Genomic DNA, 24475 nt, shown 5'->3' with positions numbered 1-24475 from the left:
AGAGAAGACCATAAAGGTTCTTTTTCAGTGTATTTTCTTAACTTAATATTGCATTTTCAAATATATATCAATAAATATAGATTACATTTACTCATTTTAACTACAATAAGGACTCCATTGTATGAATAAACCACAGTTGGTGTACATTTTAAAATATACAAAGCAATATATTATGTTAAGCCTCTATTCATAGAAATAAAAGCATACATGCACTTATAGAAATAATATACACCACCTTCAGGGAAAAGAGGAAGGAAAAAAGGATGGGAGGGGGGAAGGAAATTTCATCCCATTTCTACTATTTTATTTCTTTTAAAAGAGATCAGTTACACACTACTGTATATAAAATAGGTAAACAAGGACCTACTGTATAGCACAAGAAACTATATTCAATATCTTGTAATAACATATAATAGAAAAGAATCTGAAAAAGAATATATATACATATATATACATATATATATATATAAAACTGAACTACTTTGCCGTACACCTGAAACTAACAAATTGTAAATAATCTATACTTCAATTTAAAAAAGAGGTCTGAATCAACAAATGAAAAATGTTTATCTGTAAAATCTCTGTGAAAATATATTTATCCCTGTAAAACAGTGGTGAGTTATATTTTTCTGAGTTATTTACAGAAGTGTCTGTTACCTTCTCTTTATTAAATAGTTCATAATTAATATTTTAACAAATTAAAGATAGACTTGGGGTAAGAATGGTCCTGGACACCCAGTAAGGAGGGTATTGCAATGGTTCAAGCAAGAGTTGATGGGCACTTAGACAAGATACTGAAGCTAGAGAGGGAAAGAAGTAGGTGGACTCCAAAAACAGAGTCAACAGAACACGATCGATTGAATGCAAGATGGCAGGAAGGAAGGAGCTAGCAAAAATGAATCTCAGGTTCATAGGATGAGAAGTGGGTAGATGGCAATGACACGGCTCTAGACTCGTGATATTAGAGAAGTTGCAGAAGGGGGTGGAGGTAGTGAGAAAGACTGATGATTCACTTTTGGAAATGTGAGGTTTCTAATCCCTCTGAAATAGCTCAATTGAGATGACAGGTGTCAGATGTCAGCATGAATTTGGATCTTAACAGAAAGGTCTAAGCTGGAGATATAAACGTGGGAGTTATTAGATTGATAGATAAATGCATCTTAGGTTAGGATGAAATAACTTATAGAGAAAACATGGGGTAAAAATAATTAGGGGCGGGCTTCCCTGGTGGCATAGTGGTTAAGAATCCACCTGCCAATGCAGGGGACACAGGTTCGAGCCCTGGTCCAGGAAGATCCCACATGCCACAGAGTAATTAAGCCCATGCGCCACAACTACTGAGCCTGCACTCTAGAGCCTGCGAGCCACAACTACTGAGGCCCGCATGCCTAGAGCCCGTGCTCCGCAACAAGGGAAGCCACCGCAATGAGAAGCCTGCACACCACAACGAAGTGTAGCCCCCACTCACCGCAACTAGAGAAAGCCCGCGCGCAGCAACGAAGACCCAACACAGCCAAAAATAAATAAATAAAATAAATTTATTTTTAAAAATTAGGGGCAATTGAACCTATACAGGATTACTTCTCCATTGCTCCAGCCATACTACTTTGTTCTACAGTGAATAATATTAAAATAATTATACTGTTGAGAATGCTAATTATTAGTTTCTAACTCTTAGAATTAACCTGTAGATAAAGGTTCTCAAATATTTAAATCAGCCATTTAAAACAGGTAAAGGATTCTTTTTCTGGATTTGAATATTGGCTCTGCCACTTACATGCCACATGATTTATGATGAATTACTTTACTATTGTGACGCTCAATGTCTTCATCTATAAAGTGGACATGACCAGAGTACCCCTCCTCACAACATTTTGGTTATGTGAGCTAACGCACATGACTTGGTATACTAATAAGTTCTCAATAAAATGACATAATAGTAACAATAGCAGTAATGATAAACTTACTGCATGGTGGAATGACATCAGCAGAAAATATCTACCAAATACATCCTAGACGTTCATATACACAAGAGATATTTCTAGATGGGATGTCAAGTGCAATAGTATAAGTATTACTTTCATAAGCCTTAAAATGATTGGATTTTAGTCATTTAATATTTTAAAGCCGAACTACTAACATTTTGCAACTAAACTATTACAACCCTGATATAAGCAATGGTCCTCATTCTGAAATTTATTTTTTGATATGAAAAATTCCTTATAAAAACAGCAATTCTACCGCTCAGAGCAAAAACCATACTCTTGTTGCCATTTGCTTTTTCTGATAAGATGAAGTAGTTGGATTCTTGAGAGGGGAAGATGGCGGCAGACTAAGACGTGGAGATCACCTTCCTCCCCACAGATACACCAGAAATACATCTACACGTGGAACAACTCCTACAGAACACCTACTGAACGCTGGCAGAAGACCTCAGACCTCCCAAAAGGCAAGAAACTCCCCACGTACCTGGGTAGGGCAAAAGAAAAAAGAAAAAACAGAGACAAAAGGATGGAGACGGGACCTGCACCCGTGGGAGGGAGCCGTGAAGGAGGGAAGGTATCACACACTAGGAAGCCCCTTCGCGGGCGGAGACTGCGGGTGGCGGAAGGGGGAACTTCGGTGCCGCAGAGGAGAGCACAGCCACAGGGGTGCGGAGGGCAAAGCGGAGAGATTCCCGCAAAGAGGATCGGCGCCTACCGGCACTCACCAGCCCGAAAGGCTGGTCTGCTCACCCGCCGGGGCGGCCGGGGCAGGGAGCTGAGGCTCGGGCTTCGGTCGGAGCGCAGGGAGAGGACTGGGGTTGGCGGCTTGACCACAGCCTGAAGGGGGCTAGTGCGCCACGGCTAGCCGGGAGGGAGTCCGGGAAAAGTCTGGAGCTGCCGAAGAGGCAAGAGACTTTTTCTTCCCTCTTTGTTTCCTGGTGCGCGAGGAGAGGGGATTAAGAGCGCTGCTTAAAGGAGCTCCAGAGACGGGCGCGAGCCGCGGCTAAAAGCACGGACCCCAGAGACGGGCAGGAGACGCTAAGGCCGCCGTTGCCGCCACCAAGAAGGCCGTGTGCGAGCACAGGTCACTCTCCACACCTCCCCTCCCGGGAGCCTGTGCAGCCCGCCACTGCCAGGGTCCCGGGATTCAGGGACAACTTACCCGGGAGAACGCACGGCGGCCTCAGGCTGGTGCAACGTCACGCCGGCCTCTGCTGCAGCAGGCTCGCCCCGCATCTGTGCCCCTCCCTCCCCCCCCCCCGGCCTGAGTGAGCCAGAGCCCCCTAATCAGCTGCTCCTTTAACCCCGTCCTGTCTGAAAGAAGAACAGACGCCCTCCAGCGACCTACACGCAGAGGCGGGGCCAAATCCAAAGCTGACCCCGGGAGCTGTGCGAACAAAGAAGAGAAAGGGAAATCTCTCCCAGCAGCCTCAGGAGCAGCGGATTAAATCTCCACAATCAACTTGATGTACCTGCATCAGTGGAATACCTGAATAGAAAACGAATCATCCCAAATTGAGGAGGTGGACTTTGAGAGCAAGATTTATGATTTTTCCCCCTTTTCCCCTTTTTGTGAATGTGTATGTGTATGCTTCTGTGTGAGACTTTGTCTGTATAGCATTGCTTTCACCATTTGTCCTAGGGTTCTGTCTGGGTTTTTTTTGGTTGTTTTTTTTACTTTAAAAAAAATTTTTCTTAATATGTTTTATTTCAATAACTTTATTTTATCTTACTTTATTTTATCTCCTTTTATCCTCTTGTTTTCTTTCTTTCTACTTTTTCTCCCTTTTATTCTGAGCCATGTGGATGAAAGCCTGTTGGTGCTGCAGCCAGGAGTCAATGCTGTGCCTCTGAGGTGGGAGAGCCAACTTCAGGACACTGGTCACCAAGAGACCTCCCAGCTCCACATAATATCAAATGGTGAAATCTCTCAGAGATCTCCATCTCAACACCAGCACCCAGATTCACTCAAAACCAGCAAGCTACACTGCTGGACACCCTATGCCAAACAACTAGCAAGACAGGAACACAACCCCACCCATTAGCTGAAAGGCTGCCTAAAATCATAAGTCCACAGACACCCCAAAACACACCACCAGACGTGGACCTGCCCACCAGAAAGACAAGATCCAGCCTCATCCACCAGAACACAGGGACTAGTCCCCTCCACCAGGAAGCCTACACAACCCACTGAACCAACCTTAGCCACTGGGGACAGACACCAAAAACAACAGGAACTACGAACCTGCAGCATGCAAAAAGGAGACCCCAAACACAGTAAGATAAGCAAAATAAGAAGACAGAGAAACACACAGCAGATGAAGGAGCAAGATAAAAACCCACCAGACCTAACAAATGAAGAGGAAATAGGCAGTGTACCTGAAAAAGAATTCAGAATAATGATAGTAAAGATGATCCAAAATCTTGGAAACAGAATGGAGAAAATGCAAGAAACATTTAACAAGGACTTAGAAGAACTAAAGATGAAACAAGCAATGATGAACAACACAATACATGAAATTAAAAATACTCTAGAAGGGATGAATAGCAGAATAACTGAGGCAGAAGAACGGATAAGTGACCTGGAAGATAAAATAGTGGAAATAACTACTGCAGACCAGAATAAAGAAAAAAGAATGAAAAGAACTGAGGACAGTCTCAGAGACCTCTGGGACAACATTAAACGCACCAACATTCGAATTATAGGGGTTCCAGAAGAAGAAGAGAAAAAGAAATGGACTGGGAAAATATTTGAAGAGATTATAGTTGAAAACTTCCCTAACATGGGAAAGGAAATAGTTAATCAACTCCAGGAAGCACAGAGTGTCCCATACGGGATAAATCCAAGGAGAAACACGCCAAGACACATATTAATCAAACTGTCAAAAATTAAATACAAAGAAAACATATTAAAAGCAGCAAGGGAAAAACAACAAATAACACACAAGGAAATCCCCATAAGGTTAACAGCTGATCTCTCAGCAGAAACTCTGCAAGCCAGAAGGGACTGGCAGGACATATTTAAAGTGTTGAAGGAGAAAAACCTACAACCAAGATTACTCTACCCAGCAAGGACCTCATTCAGATTTGACGGAGAAATTCAAACCTTTAGACACAAGCAAAAGCTGAGAGAGTTCAGCACTACCAAACCAGCTTTACAACAAATGCTAAAGGATCTTCTCTAGGCAGGAAACACAAGAGAAGGAAAAGACCTACAATAACAAACCCAAACCAATTAAGAAAATGGGAATAGGAACATACATACCAATAATTACCTTAAATGTAAATAGCTTATATGCTCCCACCAAAAGACACAGACTGGCTGAATGGATACAAAAACAAGACCCATATATATGCTGTCTACAAGAGACCCACTTCAAACCTAGGGACACATACAGACTGAAAGTGAGGGGATGGAAAAAGATATTCCATGCAAATGGAAACCAAAAGAAAGCTGGAGTAGCAATTCTCATATCAGACAAAATAGACTTTAAAATAAAGACTATTAGAAGAGACAAGGAAGGACACTACATAAGGATCAAGGGATCGATCCAAGAAGAATATATAACAATTGTAAATATTTATGCACCCAACATAGGAGCACCTCAATACATAAGGCAAATACTAACAGCCATAAAAGGGGAAATCAACAGAAACACATTCATAGTAGGGGACTTTAACACCCCACTTTCACCAATGGACACATCATCCAAAATGAAAATAAATAAGGAAACACAAGCTTTAAATGATACATTAAACAAGACGGACTTAATTGATATTTATAGGACATTCCATCGAAAAACAACAGAATACACGTTTTTCTCAAGTGCTCATGGAACATTATCCAGGAGAGATCATATCTTGGGTCACAAATCAAGCCTTGGTAAATTTAAGAAAACTGAAATTGTATCAAGTATCTTTTCTGACCACAACGCTATGAGACTAGATATCAATTACAGGAGAAGATCTGTGAAAAATACAAACAAATGGAGGCTAAACAATACACTACTTAATAACCAAGTGATCACTGAAGAAATCAAAGAGGAAATCAAAAAATACCTAGAAACAAATGACAATGGAGACACAACGACCAAAACCTATGGGATGCAGCAAAAGCAGTTCTAAGAGGGAAGTTTATAGCAATACAATCCTACCTTAAGAAACAGGAAACATCTTGAATAAACAACCTACGCTTGCACCTAAAGCAATTAGAGAAAGAAGAACAAAAAAACTCCAAAGTTAGCAGAAGGAAAGAAATCATAAAGATCAGATCAGAAATAAATGAAAAAGAAATGAAGGAAACGATAGCAAAGATCAATAAAAGTAAAAGCTGGTTCTTTGAGAAGATAAACAAAATTGATAAACCATTAGCCAGACTCATCAAGAAAAAAAGAGAGAAGACTCCAATCAATAGAATTAGAAATGAAAAAGGAGAAATAACAACTGACACTGCAGAAATAGAAAAGATCATGAGAGATTACTACAAGCAACTCTATGCCAATAAAATGAACAACCTGAAAGAAATGGACAAATTCTTAGAAATGCACAACCTGCCAAGACAGAATCAGGAAGAAAAAGAAAATATGAACAGACCAATCACAAGCACTGAAATTGAAACTCTGATTAAAAATCTTCCAACAAAGAAAAGCCCAGGACCAGATGGCTTCACAGGCAAATTCTATCAAACATTTAGAGAAGAGCTATCACCTATCCTTCTCAAACTCTTCCAAAATATAGCAGAGGGAGGAACACTCCCAAACTCATTCTACGAGGCCACCATCACCCTGATACCAAAACCAGATAAGGATGTCACAAAGAAAGAAAACTACAGGCCAATAACACTGATGAACATAGATGCAAAAATCCTCAACAAAATACTAGCAAACAGAATCCAACAGCACATAAAGGACCATACATCATGATCAAGTGAGGTTTATTCCGAGAATGCAAGGATTCTTCAATATATGCAAATCAATCAATGTGATACACCATATTAACAAACTGAAGGAGAAAAACCATATGGTCATCTCAATAGATGCAGAGAAAGCTTTCGACAAAGTTCAACACCAATTTATGATAAAAACCCTCCAGAAAGTAGGCATACAGGGAACTTTCCTCATCATAATAAAGGCCATATCTGACAAAGCCACAGCCAACATCGTCCTCAATGGTGAAAAACTGAAAGCATTTCCACTAAGATCAGGAATAAGACAAGTTTGCCCACTCTCACCACTATTATTCAACATAGTTTTGGAAGTTTTAGCCACAGCAATCAGAGAAGAAAAGGAAAAAAAAGAATCCATATCAGAAAAGAAGAAGTAAAGCTGTCACTGTTCGCAGATGACATGATACTATACATAGAGAATCCTAAAGATGCTACCAGAAAACTGCTAGAGCTAATCAATGAAGTTGGTAAAGTAGCAGGATACAAATTTAATGCACAGAAATCTCTGGCATTCCTATACACTAATGATGAAAAATCTGAAAGTGAAATCAAGAAAACACTCCCATTTACCACTGCAACAAAAAGAATAAAATATCTAGGAATAAACCTACCTACAAAAGACCTGTATGCAGAAAGTTATGACACTGATAAAGGAAATTAAAGATGATACAAATAGATGGAGAGATATACCGTGTTCTTGGATTGGAAGAATCAACATTTTGAAAATGACTCTACTACTCGAAGCAATCTACAGATTCAATGCAATCCCTATCAAACTACCACTGGCATTTTTCACAGAACTAGAACAAAAAATTTCACAATTTGTATGGAAACACAAAAGACCCCGAATAGCCAAAGCAATCTTGAGAACAAAAAAAGGAACTGGAGGAATCAGGCTTCCTGACTTCAGACTATACTACAAAGCTACAGTTATCAAGACAGTATGGTACTGGCACAAAAACAGAAAGATAGATCAATGGAACAGGATAGAAAGCCCAGAGATAAACCCATGCACATATGGACACCTTATCTTTGATAAAGGTGGCAGAAATGTACAGTGGAGAAAGGACAGCCTCTTCAATAAGTGGTGCTGGGAAAACTGGACAGGTACATGTAAAAGAATGAAATTAGAACACTCCCTAACACCATACACAAAAATAAGCTCAAAATGGATTAAAGACCTAAATATAAGGCCAGAAACTATCAAACTCTTAGAGGAAAACATAGGCAGAACACTCTATGACATAAATCACAGCAAGATTCTTTCTGACCCACCCCCTAGAGTAATGGAAATAAAAACAAAAATAAACAAATGGGACCAAATGAAACTTCAAAGCTTTTGCACAGCAAAGGAAACCATAAACAAGACCAAAAGACAACCCTCAGAATGGGAGAAAATATTTGCAAATGAAGCAACCGACAAAGGATTAATCTCCAAAATTTACAAGCAGCTCATGCAGCTCAATAACAAAAAAACAAACAACCCAATCCAAAAATGGGCAGAAGACCTAAATAGACATTTCTCCAAAGAAGATATACAGACTGCCAACAAACACATGAAAGAATGCTCAACATCATTAATCATTAGAGAAATGCAAATCAAAACTACAATGAGATATCATCTCACACCAGTCAGAATGGCCATCATCAAAAAATCTAGAAACAATAAATGCTGCAGAGGGTGTGGAGAAAAGGGAACCCTCTTGCACTGCTGGTGGGAATGTGAATTGGTTCAGCCACTATGGAGAACAGTATGGAGGTTCCTTAAAAAACTACAAATAGAACTACCATATGACCCAGCAATCCCACTACTGGGCATATACCCTGAGAAAACCGAAATTCAAAAAGAGTCATGTACCAAAATGTTCATTGCAGCTCTATTTACAATAGCCCGGAGATGGAAACAACCTAAGTGCCCATCATCGGATGAATGGATAAAGAAGATGTGGCACATATATACAATGGAATATTACTCAGCCATAAAAAGAAACGAAATTGAGCTATTTGTAATGAGGTGGATAGACCTAGAGTCTGTCATACACAGTGAAGTAAGTCAGAAAGAAAAAGACAAATACCGTATGCTAACACATATATATGGAATCTAAGAAAAAAAATGTCACGAAGAACCTAGGGGTAAGGCAGGAATAAAGACGCAGACCTCCTAGAGAACGGACTTGAGGTTATGGGGAGGGGGAAGGGTGAGCTGTGACGGGGCGAGAGAGAGTCATGGACATATACACACTAACAAACGTAGTAAGGTAGATAGCTAGTGGGAAGCAGCCACATGGCACAGGGATATTGGCTCGGTGCTTTGTGACAGCCTGGAGGGGTGGGATAGGGAGGGTGGGAGGGAGGGAGACGCAAGAGGGAAGAGATATGGGAACATATGTATATGTATAACTGATTCACTTTGTTATAAAGCAGAAACTAACACACCATTGTAAAGCAATTATACCCCAATAAAGATGTTAAAAAAAAAAACAAAAAAAACAAAAAGAGTCATGCACCAAAATGTTCATTGCAGCTCTATTTAAAATAGCCAGGAGATGGAAACAACCGAAGTGTCCATCATCGGATGAATGGATAAAGAAGATGTGGCACATATATACAATGGAATATTACTCAGCCATAAAAAGAAACGAAATTTAGTTATTTGTAGTGAGGTGGATGGACCTAGAGTCTGTCATACAGAGTGAAGTAAGTCAGAAAGAGAGAGACAAATACCGTATGCTAACACATATATATGGAATCTAAGAAAAAAAAAGTCATGAAGAACCTAGGGGTAAGAGAGGAATAAAGACACAGACCTACTAGAGAACGGACTTGAGGATATGGGGAGGGGGATGGGTAAGCTGTGACAAAGTGAGAGAGTGGCACGGACATATATACACTAACAAAGGTAAAACAGCTAGCTAGTGGGAAGCAGCCGCATAGCACAGGGAGATCAGCTAGGTGGTTTGTGACCACCTAGAGGGGTCGGATAGGGAGGATGGTAGGGAGGGAGACGCAAGAGGGAAGAAATATGGGAACATATGTATAACTGATTCACTTTGTTATAAAGCAGAAACTAACACACCATTGTAAAGCAATTATACTCCAATAAAGATGTAAAAAAAGAAAAAAAGTTGAAGTAGTTGAAGGCATGGTGGTTAAGCTTGCTTTCTCTGAATGATGCTGGAACACTCCCTGCCCCTTGCTCCATAGCATGAGTACTCCTGCATCATGGACATTAAAGACTCAAACAATAGGCACTGTAGTTTTGAATGTAGCATTTGGATTGCCTGAGATAGGAGGTGGGATGCAACCATGAATGTCCATAACCTCTAAGTTATTAATATGCAACTGTGAATGTCCATAATCTCTACATTATTAATATTAACAGACTGGCTTTTTAAAAATTTTTTTTAGACACGCCACGCAGCTTGTGGGATCTTAGTTCCCCAACCAGGGATCAAACCTGGGCCCTCGGCAGTGAAAGCGCAGAGTCCTAACCACTGGACAACCAGGGAATTCCCCCCGGTCCAATATTAGAATGTGCCTATGAACCTCTCCATTTTGTTTGCTTGCAAAATGATTTTCACAAAACTCAGAATATTACACTTATTTTGCCTATTTATTTCACTTGAAATTATCTTTTGTTCTCCTGTTGACCTATGAAGAAAATAACACCCATGCATGGTGCTTCTGATTCTAAAGGTCCCTAGAAAATCTCATGGGATATGTGAGTATCACAGGATGAATGAGCAAATTTTTAAATTAATTATTTCCTCTTCAAGAGCTCCAATTACTCTTATCATTCTACACTTTCCTATTTATCAGAATTTTTACAGATAAAAACTTGCTCTCTCTTCTAAAAATACCAGAAAGACTTTCTGTATTTTTTGGCCATGCCACACGGCATGCAGGATCTTAGTTCCCCAACCAGGGATCAAACCGGTGTCCCCTGCAGTGGAAGGGCGCAGTCTTAACCACTGGACCGCCAGGGAAGTCCCTTAAAAATACCAAAAAGCCCCTCCATCTCTATCAGAGAGGGCCCCAAGCATACATCCAGCTGGGCTCTCAGGGATGTCAGATCAAGCTGTTTCCCAGCCATTCTTTCCTTCCCACCATAGCAATTCTCCGGCCATGTGTGTGGGTATCCTAGGCTGTGTTCTCAATAAATGGACCCTGAGACAAGTAACACATTGGGGAGGCATTCCCCAGAAGCGCTAGTAGGCCAAGTAGAGAAGTATGACAGGAAAGGGGAGGAAGCCAATGCAGGGTGGCCCACTGGGGGGATGACTGCTATGGGCAACTGGTCTCACTCCAGCTGCAGACTGCTGGAGACTGCAGAGTTGTCCCAGCTGAGGGGTCAGGGAGCAAGCACGTTCATCCTATCAGTCAATGGTCGCGGGTGTTCCTAGGGGCTGGATTGCTTGGCACACGTGGCCTGCCCAGTGCATGAACAAGCCTGCTTCCACAGCCAGAGAAAGCTCTCAGGCCTCTAGGGAGTTTAGTATCTGCAGTAGAAAGCCTTTAGGAGGTGTACTGGTTTCCTATTCTCACCACCTTAGTGGTTTAAAACAACACACCTTTATAATCTTATGTTGGAGAGCAGAAGTTTAAAATTTGTTGGTAGGGCTGCATCCCTCCTAGAAGCTCTAGGGAAGAACCCATTTCCTTGACTTTCTGAGCTTCCAGAAGCCACCTGGATTCCTTGGCGCAGAGCCTCTTCTATCTTCAAAGCCAACAGCATAACATCTCCAACCTCTGCTTCTGTCACCGTATCACCTTCTCTGATTCTGACTCCTTATTCTCTCCTAAGGACCTTTGTGATTACATCAAGCCACGCAGATAGTCCAGAATAATGCCCTCATCTCAAGATTATTAACCTCATCGAATCTGCAAAATCCCTTTATCCATGTAAGGTAACATATTCACAGGTTCTGGGGAGTAGGACATGGACATATTTGAGGACCCATCATTCTATGCCTACCACAGAGGATGTGCAGAGCATGTCATGACAGTGTTTCCTTCCAGCTAAGGTAGGCCTTGGCAAGATAAATGTGGTTCATTAGTCTTCAAATACTTTATGCAAAGAAAAAGTAGGTGCTGCATAAATAACTGTTCCTTTTATTCAACTAATAAAGACTGATGTCCTGTGTTGCAAAACCCTAATACACGTAATATCAAGGGAGATAACAAGTTGTTATTTTAGCATTAGAGTTAACAGGTTTGGAGGGCCAAGATCACAGAGGAAAAGAGAATGCCTGAATTTCTATTTCTTGTCAGTTTCGGGGGGGGACAAAAAGCCTCAAGATAATCTCATCTTATTTTAGGCGCCCAACTAATTTCAAGAAGTTTCATCAAAAGCCAAAAAAAAAAAAAAATGTGTTCTCCTGGGGAATGTTTCTTGTTCTGTTTATGAAAACAAAAACAGCAAGCGTCCACACAGGTGTTGGGAAATACAGAGAGATGAAAATCAGAGTAAAGACGTTGCCTGCCATGGTGGCCTTTTGCAAGAGGAGCCAATAGCTTCAAAACCAAGAAAACTTAACACTTGCCAAAAAGAATGAGGCTGAGTAGAGGAGGAGGGGAAGAAACCCTACAAGAGCCACCAACAGAAAAGGACGGCTGGCCCTTGCTGGTCTTTCTCTCTCTTTTGAAATGGGGCTTTGAGAGAATTATGTCTATCTTTTTGTTGTTGTTGTTCCAAAACAATTTACTAATTTATTTCTAGAATAACTTATTGAATACCTCAGATAAATGCAGGTCTTATGCTAGATGTGGAAATACAGAGGCAAATAAGAATTGGGCTCTGTCCTCAAGCTGATCAGTCCAGTTTGGGTGGATACAGGTAACCAAACAATACAGTATGCTGTGATACCTCCTACTTGTGGAAGATTGAGTTCTTTGCCCCTAATTCTTCACTCAGCTGCCGGCACATTAAGTATCCACATCCTTCTCAGATCTTCTTAAAGGGCGAGTTACTTCTCTGACCCCTTGACTTTGAGTTTGGCTAAGTGATTTGCTTTGGACAGTAGGATGTGAGTGGACATGGTACAATCAGAGGCGTGAAGTGCACTTACTCTTGTCCTTTTTTAGTATGGTGCAGTGCCATGAGTAGTACGTACCCCACATAGATACTGCCTCTTCATTCTGGGCCCCTGAATGGGACACGTTGAGTTCACCACATGCCCTGGGTAGCCTCTGGACCACAGAAGAAGAGGCATGCCAAACAGAACTGTATTCAACCTGGAGTCTGGAACCTGAAATCTAGATCCTAGAGCCTGGATACCAGCCTAGCTCCATGTAGATGCACTCAAACCACAGACCTGTGAGCACCAGAATAAATGACTGTTGCTTAAAGTCACTGAGTTTGGGGATTGTTTGTTATGAAGCATTATTGTGGTAAGAGCTGACTAATACACTGTTATAGAAGCTGGGGATAGGGGATCCCACTAGGTGGAAGAAGGGAAAACTAATGCTCAATACTTAGAGGGTCAAAGAGGTAGGTGAGAAACAAAAACAAAAAGAAGGCCAAAAATAGAACAGAAAATAAGTCATTTTCCCATGGTAATGCCTTTCCTTTTTAATAAGCAGAAGATGTCTTCCAAGTGCCAGGTCACCCTGGGCACTGCTGATGTGGAAGTCAAGATGTAGTCATGACTTCTGCTCCCAGGGCCTCTCAGTGCGACCTCCTTCCTTCCACCTCTGCTCTGGCTCCCGAAGGCCTTTTGCAGAAATGAACTGCAAAGAATTACAATCTATAAACTATACTTAAAGAAAGCCAAAAGTCATAGCTTTTTTATCCTTTAGCATCTTACGTGGTAATTTTCTCCTTATGAAATTTGAAAAAAAAAAATGGCTCCTAGCGAGAAAACTAGTTTGCTATGGCAACTTGAGTCCCATATTAGGCACAGATAGGGGATCATATATTTTTGCTGCAATGAAGGATTCTCCGTCTCTCTGGACTCACCAGTTTCAATTTAAGATGTGGAAACTAAGATGGCAACCACTAAGAGAGAAAATGTTATATAGTCTTATGACTGGGTATAACCTCAAAAAAATTTGGAAATCTCTTCCAAAGGCTCCTCAAACACAGTATGTAGGGATCTGTCATCCTTTTAGAGGTTTTCTGCTGATTAGATTTCCAAGCGTCAATGAGGTAAGTATATAAAAATTCTTCTCAGGTAAATGTAAGTTCATGCAGCCACCACAGAAAACTAGAAATAGTCATACCATATGATCTAGCAAAAAACTAAAAACAGAGCTACCATATGATCCAGCAATCCCACTCCTGGGCATTTACCCTGACAAAACTATAATTTAAAAAGATACATGCACCCCAATGTTCATAGCATCACTATTCACAATAGCCAAGACATGGAAGCAACCTAAGTGTCCATCGACAGAAGAATGGATAAAGAAGATGTGGTACATATATACAATGGAATACTACTCAGCCATAAAAAAGAATGAAATAATGCCATTTGCAGCAACATGGATGGACCTGGAGATTATCATACTAAGTGAAGTAAGTCAGACAGAGAAAGACAAATACCATATGATATCACTTATATGTGGAATCTAAAATACGACACAAATGAACCTATCTATGAAACAGAAACAGACTCACAGACATAGAGAACAGACTGGTGGTTGCCAAGGGGGAGGAGGGCAGGTTGGATTGGGAGCTTGGGGTTAGCAGATGCAAACCATTATGTCAATATATAGAACGGATAAACAATAAGGTCCTACTCTATAGCACACGGAACAATATTCAATATCCTGTGATAAACCATAATGGAAAAGAATCACTTTGCTGTACAGCAGAAATTAACATGACATTGTAAATCAACTACACTCCAGTAAAAAAGAATTCTTCCCAGGTAATAATTCTGAAATACTCACCTTCTTCAAACCCACATTGCAAATACATTAAAAAATAAGTAAAGATGTCCATGCTAAGGTTGGCATGCAAATATGAAGATGGGAGACTACGTGTATATTAAAGTAAATCTATGTGCTGGGATTCCTGAAATATTGTTCTGTCCTAAGAGTTGAGTCTTTTTAAGCTCAAATTATAGTTTGTGTGTATGTTTGATGCCTTGGGATGACCAGCTTTTATCACGTGAGAGTAAGGTAGAGATTAAGAAAGTCTCCTCTATGACCCCCTCCCCAAAACACACACACACACACACACACACACACACACACACACACACAGGAGATGGACAAGAAGTCGCAGAGAGAGTACTGGAAAAACTCAGCCTGATCAGCCTGAAGATTTTTTGGTGGTTGTTGCGATTTCCGCTCTACTCAGTGCCTTCCAAGCCCTGCACCAGAGGTCTGAACGCTTAACAAGTTTATCACACTCTGAAAGAGGTGTCAAGCCTTGCCCTTTCTTATCAAGCCATCCAGCTCAGGTTCAGAAAGATGCATAGTACAGGTGAGAGGAGAAAAGGTCATTTTGGCAAGGGTTTTAATCAAATATGCCACACCAACCGCCTAGAGTCAAGTTGATTCCTGCGGGGGGATTACACAACCTTTTCTTTAGTCCTTTCCATTCCTCTTTCCCCCCCCCCCCCCATAACCTCTTTGGAGCTCCAGCTGAGACCTTCAAGATGAGCCTTCGCTATTTAATCTAGCCTCTGACCACAACCGATTATCAACAGGCAGAAAAATAGAAGCAGCAGAACTGACTCGACCTGAATTGACTAAATCTCTGGGAGGAAAGGTACTTTGGTTTTGGGTTTTGTCTTATAAGAAAAATCAGACTTGGAAACGAAAAGCTGTTCTCAGCTGTGAAGGCAGCCCGAGGAAAGTTCAGGAGACTAGCCAAACTCGTATACAATTTAATATAAAGGATGACTCCTTTCTGCCCTTTCTCACTTGCGTTCTTTGCTTCTGAATGAAAGCGCCTCTATTATGAGAGGTGAGGCCAGACCCCCAGGGTTTAAATAACCGAAAGTTGCTTGTGTGGCCTCAGACAACCGTCTCTGCAGTATCTTCATTTGCTGTGGAGCCCACGGAGCCTGGTTTCAGTGTAAGCAAATAAAGCCCAATATGTAGCGAGCACGTTTGGATGGGCAGAGTCTTGTATCACTGCAGGACGACGGCGCTCAGACCATGAAGAGGGAGATTCGCCCTTTAGCAAGGTCCCTGCCCCCTCGGCACCAGTCTGCATCCCTCCAAGTGCCCCCCAGCAGCCCCCTCCAGGAAGCGAGATCCCGAAGCTCCCTCCTGTTTCTGCTCTCCGGGATTTCTCTCCATTTTATTTTTAACCCAGGTCTATAAAATGTATCCTTAACTGAAATGCACCAGGGTCTCTCTCCCTCACTACCTTCTTATTCTGCATTTTCTCCCACTTCCAATCCACGAATTTTCATATTTCGTAATAACCTATAAGGGAAAAGAAACTGAATACACACACACACGTATGTATAACTGAATCACTTTGCTATATAACTGAAACTAACACATTGTACATCAACTATACTTCAATTTTTAAAAATAAGATACTTAAAAACAAAAACTAACCCATCACCCTGGGAGTGGCGAGGTGTAGTAGACCCACAGAGCCAAAGCCTCGCTCTAAATCTCGCTGCGCCACCTAGTGGCCATGTGGTCCTTGGCAACTCACCTTCGGAATTGCGATTTTCCATTGAAATACAGGGAGAACAAATGTTGCCTAAGAGGATTATTTGAGGATAAAGTGAAATAATACAGGTGGAATTGTTTTGTAAATTGTCGATTATTAATTTGTGATAACTAGTAAATCTCCTTTTTATTGCCAGTTTGGTTTGGGGCTTCTCCGACCTGAAAATGTAAACATCTCAAACACTGCTTCTAATTGACATTCTCTAATCTGCAGCCGCTTCCACCCACCCTTTCCACCTTCCCCAGCTAATCAGGGCTTAGCTCAGACCAAGATTCTAGAACAGAGCAAAGTCCCTAAATGGTAAAGACAAATCAGCAAATTGACTAACATTAGGAAGTGGGAACAATCACCTGCTACCACTGAACTTAGCAGTAAATCCAAAGAAAAGGTCTATTTAAAGGATTCGAGACTTAAGGATCCAGGAGCCAAAACAACCAACTGAAACAACGGGCGTGGGAAATATAGTTCCAAACAGAGCCGTGTGGTGTGTGTAAGACCAACCCCGAAGACCCTGTTTTCTTAAGGACATCAGACTGGAAATTTATTTAGACTCCGAATGTTCTGTGAAAGTAAGAACAGAAATGAATTTCTATTGAGGAAGGAGTACAATTCTGTAATTTTGTTCTGAATATGTTTTCTACCCTGAGATTCCTTACCCATCGGGGAAATAGATTCCTGTACTTTGAACAGCTGGCTGAGAGTCTGATGGAAAATTTATATAAAGCTGGGGCTCTGAGGAGACCTCAGGGAGAAAGTTATATCCCCAAGCCTGTAGTTTTATCAATTTTTATCTCTTGTCTGGTGGTTATGGATGCAACCAGCCATGAATACAGAAAGGCTTCTGTTTGGAGGTGCTGCTGCTACTTTCTCATAGAACAATTTTCTTTTTAAAAAATGGCTGACTGGTCTTCCCTGGTGGCGCAGTGGTTAAGAATCCGCCTGCCAATGCAGGGGACACGGGTTCGAGCCCTGGTCCGGGAAGATCGCACATGCCGCGGAGCAACTAAGCCCGTGCGCCACAACTACCGAGCCTGTGCTCTAAAGCCTGCGAGCCACAACTACTGAGCCCGCGTGCTGCAACTACTGAAGCCCACGCGCCTAGAGCCTGTGCTCCACAACAAGAGAAGCCACCACAACAAGAAGCCCGCGCACCGCAACGAAGAGTAGCCCCCGCTCACCGAAACTAGAGAAAGCCTGTGCACGGCAACAAAGACCCGACATAGCCAAAAATAAATACAATTTAAAAGAAAAAGAAAAAGAATTGCTGACTACTCACAAAGTTAGAATGTATCTGGTCACGGCCCTAGCCATTTGAGTCAAAGGGGTATGCTTCTGAAAGTCTCTCCATGTCACTTATGCAGTGATGCTCCTGGTTTGGTACACAACTGATTTGACCAAGTGAAGAGAATTGTTTTTAAGGACACCAACAGCACTGTCTGTTTCCATAGCCATGCAAAACGTGTCCCTGGTCTTGGTGCCTCCAGGGCAATGCAGCTGTACGCATTTTTAAATCACCTAGGAACTTCCTTACACGTGGGCTAGCAGTCAAGAAATAATGTGATTTCTGGTTTATAGATTGAGAACATGATAATTAGAGGTTTTTGTTTTTGTTTTCTTAATCAGGGGATCATAGCAAATTATTTGCAAGGGAATTGAACAGTCTATCTTTCTTGAAGTAGAAATGTTTTCAGACAAAAATACTATTATGGTCTATTTGGGTAAAAATCCCATTTTCCTTCTCTCTAACTAAGATATCTTATTTAGAGTTTTAGCAGTAATTTTAGTTTCTAAGCCCCACCACCACCAAAAATGTAAGCTGATAGACTCTCAACATCTCAAAAATACGAATTTATTGACTTTCAAGCAGCCACATCCTATGCTAACCTAACTTGGGGTGATTTCAAAGTATCTATCTTCAATTTACATACGTAGAAAAGCACAAAATCAACAGCAGCACGAAGATCAACTGGAAAAGAACAAAATCACCTAGTGTTGTGCAATTTCTCTTGATGATGATATCGGGCTAAGTTATACCTAAATCAAGTAGAGATGAGAAACATCAACTATGCCATCAATCTGCTCTCCTCCTTTACACAGTAAAGTGTGCCCTTGGGCCAACCAGGAATTTATTCAATAGGTGATATGTGCCTGGCCCTGGAGAGGAAAAAAACAGTGTCTTCTCAAGAAATGTATAGCCAAGCAGACAGCCTTAACTGGACTTCATCTGTAAAGTGGAGACAATATAACCTGCTTTAAAGATATCATAGGAAGATAAAATTAAACAATATGAAATGTAACCAAATGAAATAATATGAATAAACAAAATAATGTGACATTAAAAACTAATGTGAGGGGCTTCCCTGGTGGCGCAGCGGTTGAGAATCTGCCTGCCAATGCAGGGGACACGGGTTCGAGCCCTGGTCTGGGAAGATCCCACATGCCGCGGAGCAACTAGGCCCGTGAGCCACAACTACCGAGCCTGCGAGTCTGCAGCTTGTGCTCCGCAACAAGAGAGGCCGCGACAGTGAGAGGTCCGTGCACCGCGATGAAGAGTGGCCCCCGCTCGCCGCAACTAGAGAAAGCCCACGCACAGAAACGAAGACCCAACACAGCCAAAAATAAATAAATAAATAAAACACTGCTTGTAAAAAAAAAAAAAAAAAAAAAACTAATGTGAAATCTTGTAAATTCTTCAGCTTAACAAGCTTAACACTTAACAGTGCTGGGTATCACTCCTGCCTCTGGGTGATGTTATGAAGAAACCTGGCTGGTGTTCCGGAATGGATTACAGATGGTGAGGTTAGGAGGTTATTCTCTGTAAGGAGAATCTCCACTTGGCTTGTTTCTGCGAAGCTGTGATGACTGTATTAGGACAAGTCAGTGGGTTAACATTTTCTACACTGAAGTAAGTTCCAGCTAGATGTAAAGGATTAAATGTAAAACAAACTGACAAACAGACCCCAAAGAAATTGGGAGAAGACTAGAAGAAAACCTAGGGATATATTTTTATACTCTTGGGGTGGGGAAAGCATTTCTAAACATGACATAAACTCCGGAAGGAAATATCTGAATAAGGATAAATTTGCCTTTATAAAAATGTAACACTTCCACATCTCCAAAAATTATTAATGTTGAAAGACAAACAATAAACTAGGAAAAAAAATTTGTAACATGTATGAGATAAAGTTCTTTCAAATCAAGGAGATAAAGATAACCAACTCAATAGAAAAGTTATCAAGGACATGAACAGACAGTGCACAAAAGAAAAAAAGACCAATAACATTTGAAAAGATGGTTAAGCTATGACTGATGAAGGGTGAATAGTCAACAAACAGTTCATATAACTCAACATCAAAAAAAAATTTAAAAATGGGCAGAAGAACTGAATAAACATTTTTCTAAAGAGGACATACAAATGGCCAACAGGCACATGAAAAGATGCTCAACACTGCTAATCATCAGGGAAATGCAAATCAAAACTACAGTGAGGTATCACCTCACACCTGTCAAAATGGCTACCATCAAAGAGAACACAAATAACAAATGATGGCGAGGATGTGGAGAAAAGGGAACCCTCCTGCACTGTTGGTGGGAATGTAAATTGGTGCAGCCAATGTGGAAAACAGTACGGAGGTTTCTCAAGAAACTAAAAATAGAACTACCTTATGACCTAGCAATTCCATTCTTGGGTATATATCCCAGAAAAACAAAAACACTAATTCGAAAAGATACATGCACCCCCATGTCCCTAGCAGGATTGTTGACAACTGCCAAGATATGGAAGCAACCTAAGTGTCCATCAACAGATGAATGGATAAAGAAGATGTGGTACATAGATACAACAGAATACTACTCAGCCATGAAAAAGAATGAAATTTTGCCACTTGCAGCAACATGGATGGACTTGGAGGGCATTATGCTAAGTGAAATAAGTCACACGGAGAAAGACAAATACTGTATGATACCACTTATATGTGGAATCTAGAAAAACAACAAACTAGTGAATAAAACAAAAAAGAGGCATACTCACAGATATAGAGAATGAACTAGCGGTTACCAGTCGGGGGAGGGGCAATATAGGGGTAGGGGATTAAGAGGTACAAACTATTAGGTATAAAATAAGCTACAAGGATATATTGTACAACATGGGGAATATAGCAAATATTTTATAATAACTATAAATGGAGTATAACCTTTAAAAATTGTGAATCACCATATTGTACACCTGTAACTTATATTATACATCAACTATACTTCAATACAAACATTTAAAAAAGAAAAGATGATTAAGCACACTAACAATTACTAAATTTGAAATAACAATAAGGAAGTAGAATGCCATATATCAAAAAGCCATATATAGCTTAAAGAGGTAGATAATGTCCCCTGGCAGTTGAACAGTGTTTGGGAAACCACACACCTTCACGTATTCTTGGAAGAAACGTAAATTCGTATAGCCTTTAGTAGTTCAAGATGGCAACATATATAACCCCTTGGTGGCATAGTCTTTGACCACGAAATGATCCTTCTAGGTACTTATCCTCAAGTAATATTTGGAATAATGCACAGAGAGATTCTTGAATAGTCAATGCTACCATAGTAGATAAAATTGGGAATACTCCAAACGTCCGCCAAGAGAATTTGTTAAGTAAGTTGTGGTACATCTAGTTCCAGGCTTTCGCAACCTTGGCATTGTTGACATTTGGGCCAGATCCTTCTTGGTTCGGAGGCTGTCCTGTGCATTGGAGGGTGTTGAACAGCATCCCTGGCCTCCACCGATTAGATGCCACTAACATGTTCTGCTCAATGGTGACAAACAAAAATGTCTCCAGACATTGCCAACTGTCCCCTGGGGAGCAAAACTGCCCCCCCACCCCTTATGAACCACTGATTTAATATGACATGGTCTTTAAAAAGAATGCATCAGAGATGCACTTACTGACATGGAAAGACAAGCATGGTATATTGTTCAATTAGATAAGTGATTGTGGAATTATATGTACTGTGTAATCTGATTTACATAAATAAAAATAATTTTGCATAATTATCTGTACATAATGCTAATATGTCCATAAGAAAAAATCCCGGCAAATCATTGGTCGACAGTGACAATCCTGAACCTCTAATCCTGGACACGGAAGAATGTGTTTAATATGAACGAGTCACATGCCCTCTCTGATTCTCAGGATCTCTGCACAATGTCATTCAAATGATAAAGGACTCCTGAGGAAGACATTTAAAAAATAACAGAGAATCATTTTGTGAAAATACTCTATCTCTGAAAAGGAGCTAACTTTGGCTTTGAGGCCACTGTTTTTAAGCTTTTGCAAAATAGATTTATAATGATTTCAAGAAGAATTTTCATGAGCGTGAAATTCCTATTTCAGACCCCACCAACTGATACTCAGCTCACCCCTCACCCTTCCCCAATGCCCTAGGCTGCCCTTCTGCTGTATTTACTTGGTATTTCTCTTTGTGGCAATTCATTTATTTTTGCACTGACTTTTTATTTTTTTTAAAAAAAACAAAGAAAATGTGCCCTTGAAACTTTGGAGAGACAAGCCATTTAAAACATGAAGTTCTTTAGTGGTTTTTTTTTTGGTCCTGCACTGATATCTATCTTAGGGACCATAAAGAAGAATAATTTTCCAGCCTTTCGCTGTTTAAAAATAGGCAATGATGATCAGAGGTCTTGGAATTAAAATGTCTAAAGCTCAGAGAATGATGGAAGTTGGGCAGCAAATATGCATTGTCCTTGCTGAACTTTCTCTAAATGAAAATAGAGAGGTGACCACATTAGCTGTCTAATTCTCTAGGTCTTCAGTGTCAAGTAACAGAGTTTATTTGATTGAGAGATTTCTTTAACAGGAGACCCCATCTGTGACAGAAAAGAACAAAATGAACTGTTATGCTTCATTTGTTTTCATTCTCCACAAAACAGCATGTCGCTGAGATCAAACAGATTTCAGCCTTTCCTTCTTAGTGCAGCTATATGGCAGTCGTCACTGAGGAGAGAAAAATCTACTTCCTCCTGCAGGCCAGAGAGCCTACAGGAAGTAAGGTAAGGAGTGCATCAGATTTGGGATTTTAACACAAATTAGAGAATAGGATTGTATTTAAAGGAGAAATTGGGACTTCCCTGGTGGTCCAGTGGTTAAGACTCCACGCTTCCACTGCAGGGGGTGCAGGTTTGATCCCTTATCAGGGAACTAAGATCCCGTGAAGCCAAAAAAAAAGGCGGGGAAGGGGGAAATTGTTCAATAGATATCACACAAACTTCTAGAAATGTCGAACGTAGAAGAGGCATTCCTGGTAATGATGAAAGATTAGGCTATTGAATGGAGGGAGATGAGACAAAAACTCCAATTATGTTCAAAACAGGAGAGCTATATTCTGCTGAAGTACATGCTCTCTGTACAAGCAATTGGGAATTAATTTCAGACTGCCTTCCTTCAGTAAGTTGTGTTATTTCATACCAGAAGCAATTCAGAATAATTTGAAAGTGAGTTATAAAATAAGTAGCATATAGTAGATTTTTACTAAGAGGAGCTACCTTGAATAATAACCAGCACTAGGGGGTTCATCCTCTGTTCCCCTGACCCTCTGCAGCATTGAACTTCCCTGTAAAATCCTGTCTGCTCACTTCTGTGAAGTCTCCTCATCCACCTGGGTGGGCTGCAGGGGTTTTCACCTCCACTTTTTCCATCAATCCAACTCTATTTTTTAAACTTCCACATTCCTCAAAATGTCTGATCTCACGGTAGCACCCAAGTCTCTTTCCAGACCTGCCATGAGCTTATCAAAATTCTTGCAATTCTTTTGACACATCCAAGGAACTATCGAGTGCAGAAGAGGGTAAAATTTGCCCTCTTGACACAGAAAAAAGAAATTAGTATTTTGCTTAGCGCTCCCTTTCATAGAATAGACAAAGTCAACTGTGCTTTCCTAGTCCCCATAAACCTACAGAGCTCTGGTAAGCATGTCCCACGTAGATTTAAATATTTAGTATTTCCTCCTTTTTTATTTCTTATCCTTTTTGTTTTCTCCTATATGAAAATTTCAAAATCCTCTATAGTACTTTAATTTTGAAGCTCCTTGTGGTAGGAAGAGAAGGTCATCTGTTTAGATTAATAAAAACTGTGTACAACTCTAACGATATTTTTCTATTAATCTTTAGCAAAGCATGAAATTTAATCTCTTCAGTGTGATAAACATATGGAATTGATGAGCTCTGTCTGTGGGCCACATAACAAGACATAGGCCTCTATAAGCCATTATTCTGTGTGGAGAGTTCCACATTCATTTCTGAATTACTTGGGTTAGTGATAGTTCATTAAGAAACCCTTAACAAATGCAAAGTGTTCACTTTCATGGAGAGAGTTAATGGGAACTTAATGGATTTATTCTATCACTTTGCTCCTTTAAAAAATACTCTTTAATTAAATGTTACTATTAATAGAACTATTATGCACATTTCAAGGAGTCTCTTCAATTTTTCAGAATTTAATCATTAAGATTTATCAAATCAGATGGAGGAAGCAAAGATGAAGACAGTTACATATTTAGATAAGCACCCTTGAATTTAAGACTGATGTTACAAACCAACAGCTGAGATTTTATGAGGGGATATTCCAAATATATTTGTAAATGAAAAACTGATCCTCCAAATTTTTCTTTTTTATATACAAGAGGTTACTTATTCATTTATTAAACAAACATTTTTTAGTACTAATGATATGTGAGCTACAGTTATTAAAAAAAAAGACAGAATTTCAGAATCAAATGAAAGCAGAAATAGACAACTTAAACCAGTAACTACACTACAATGTGGTGTGGGCTAAAATAATGGTACGAACAGTGTGCCAAGGAGCAAAGGGAAACTCACCTGATGTGAATGAGAAG

The sequence above is a fragment of the Lagenorhynchus albirostris genome, chromosome X, assembly GCF_949774975.1.
Source record: "Lagenorhynchus albirostris chromosome X, mLagAlb1.1, whole genome shotgun sequence".
Taxonomy (NCBI): Eukaryota; Metazoa; Chordata; class Mammalia; order Artiodactyla; family Delphinidae; genus Lagenorhynchus; species Lagenorhynchus albirostris.
This window is presented reverse-complemented; position numbering follows the sequence as displayed.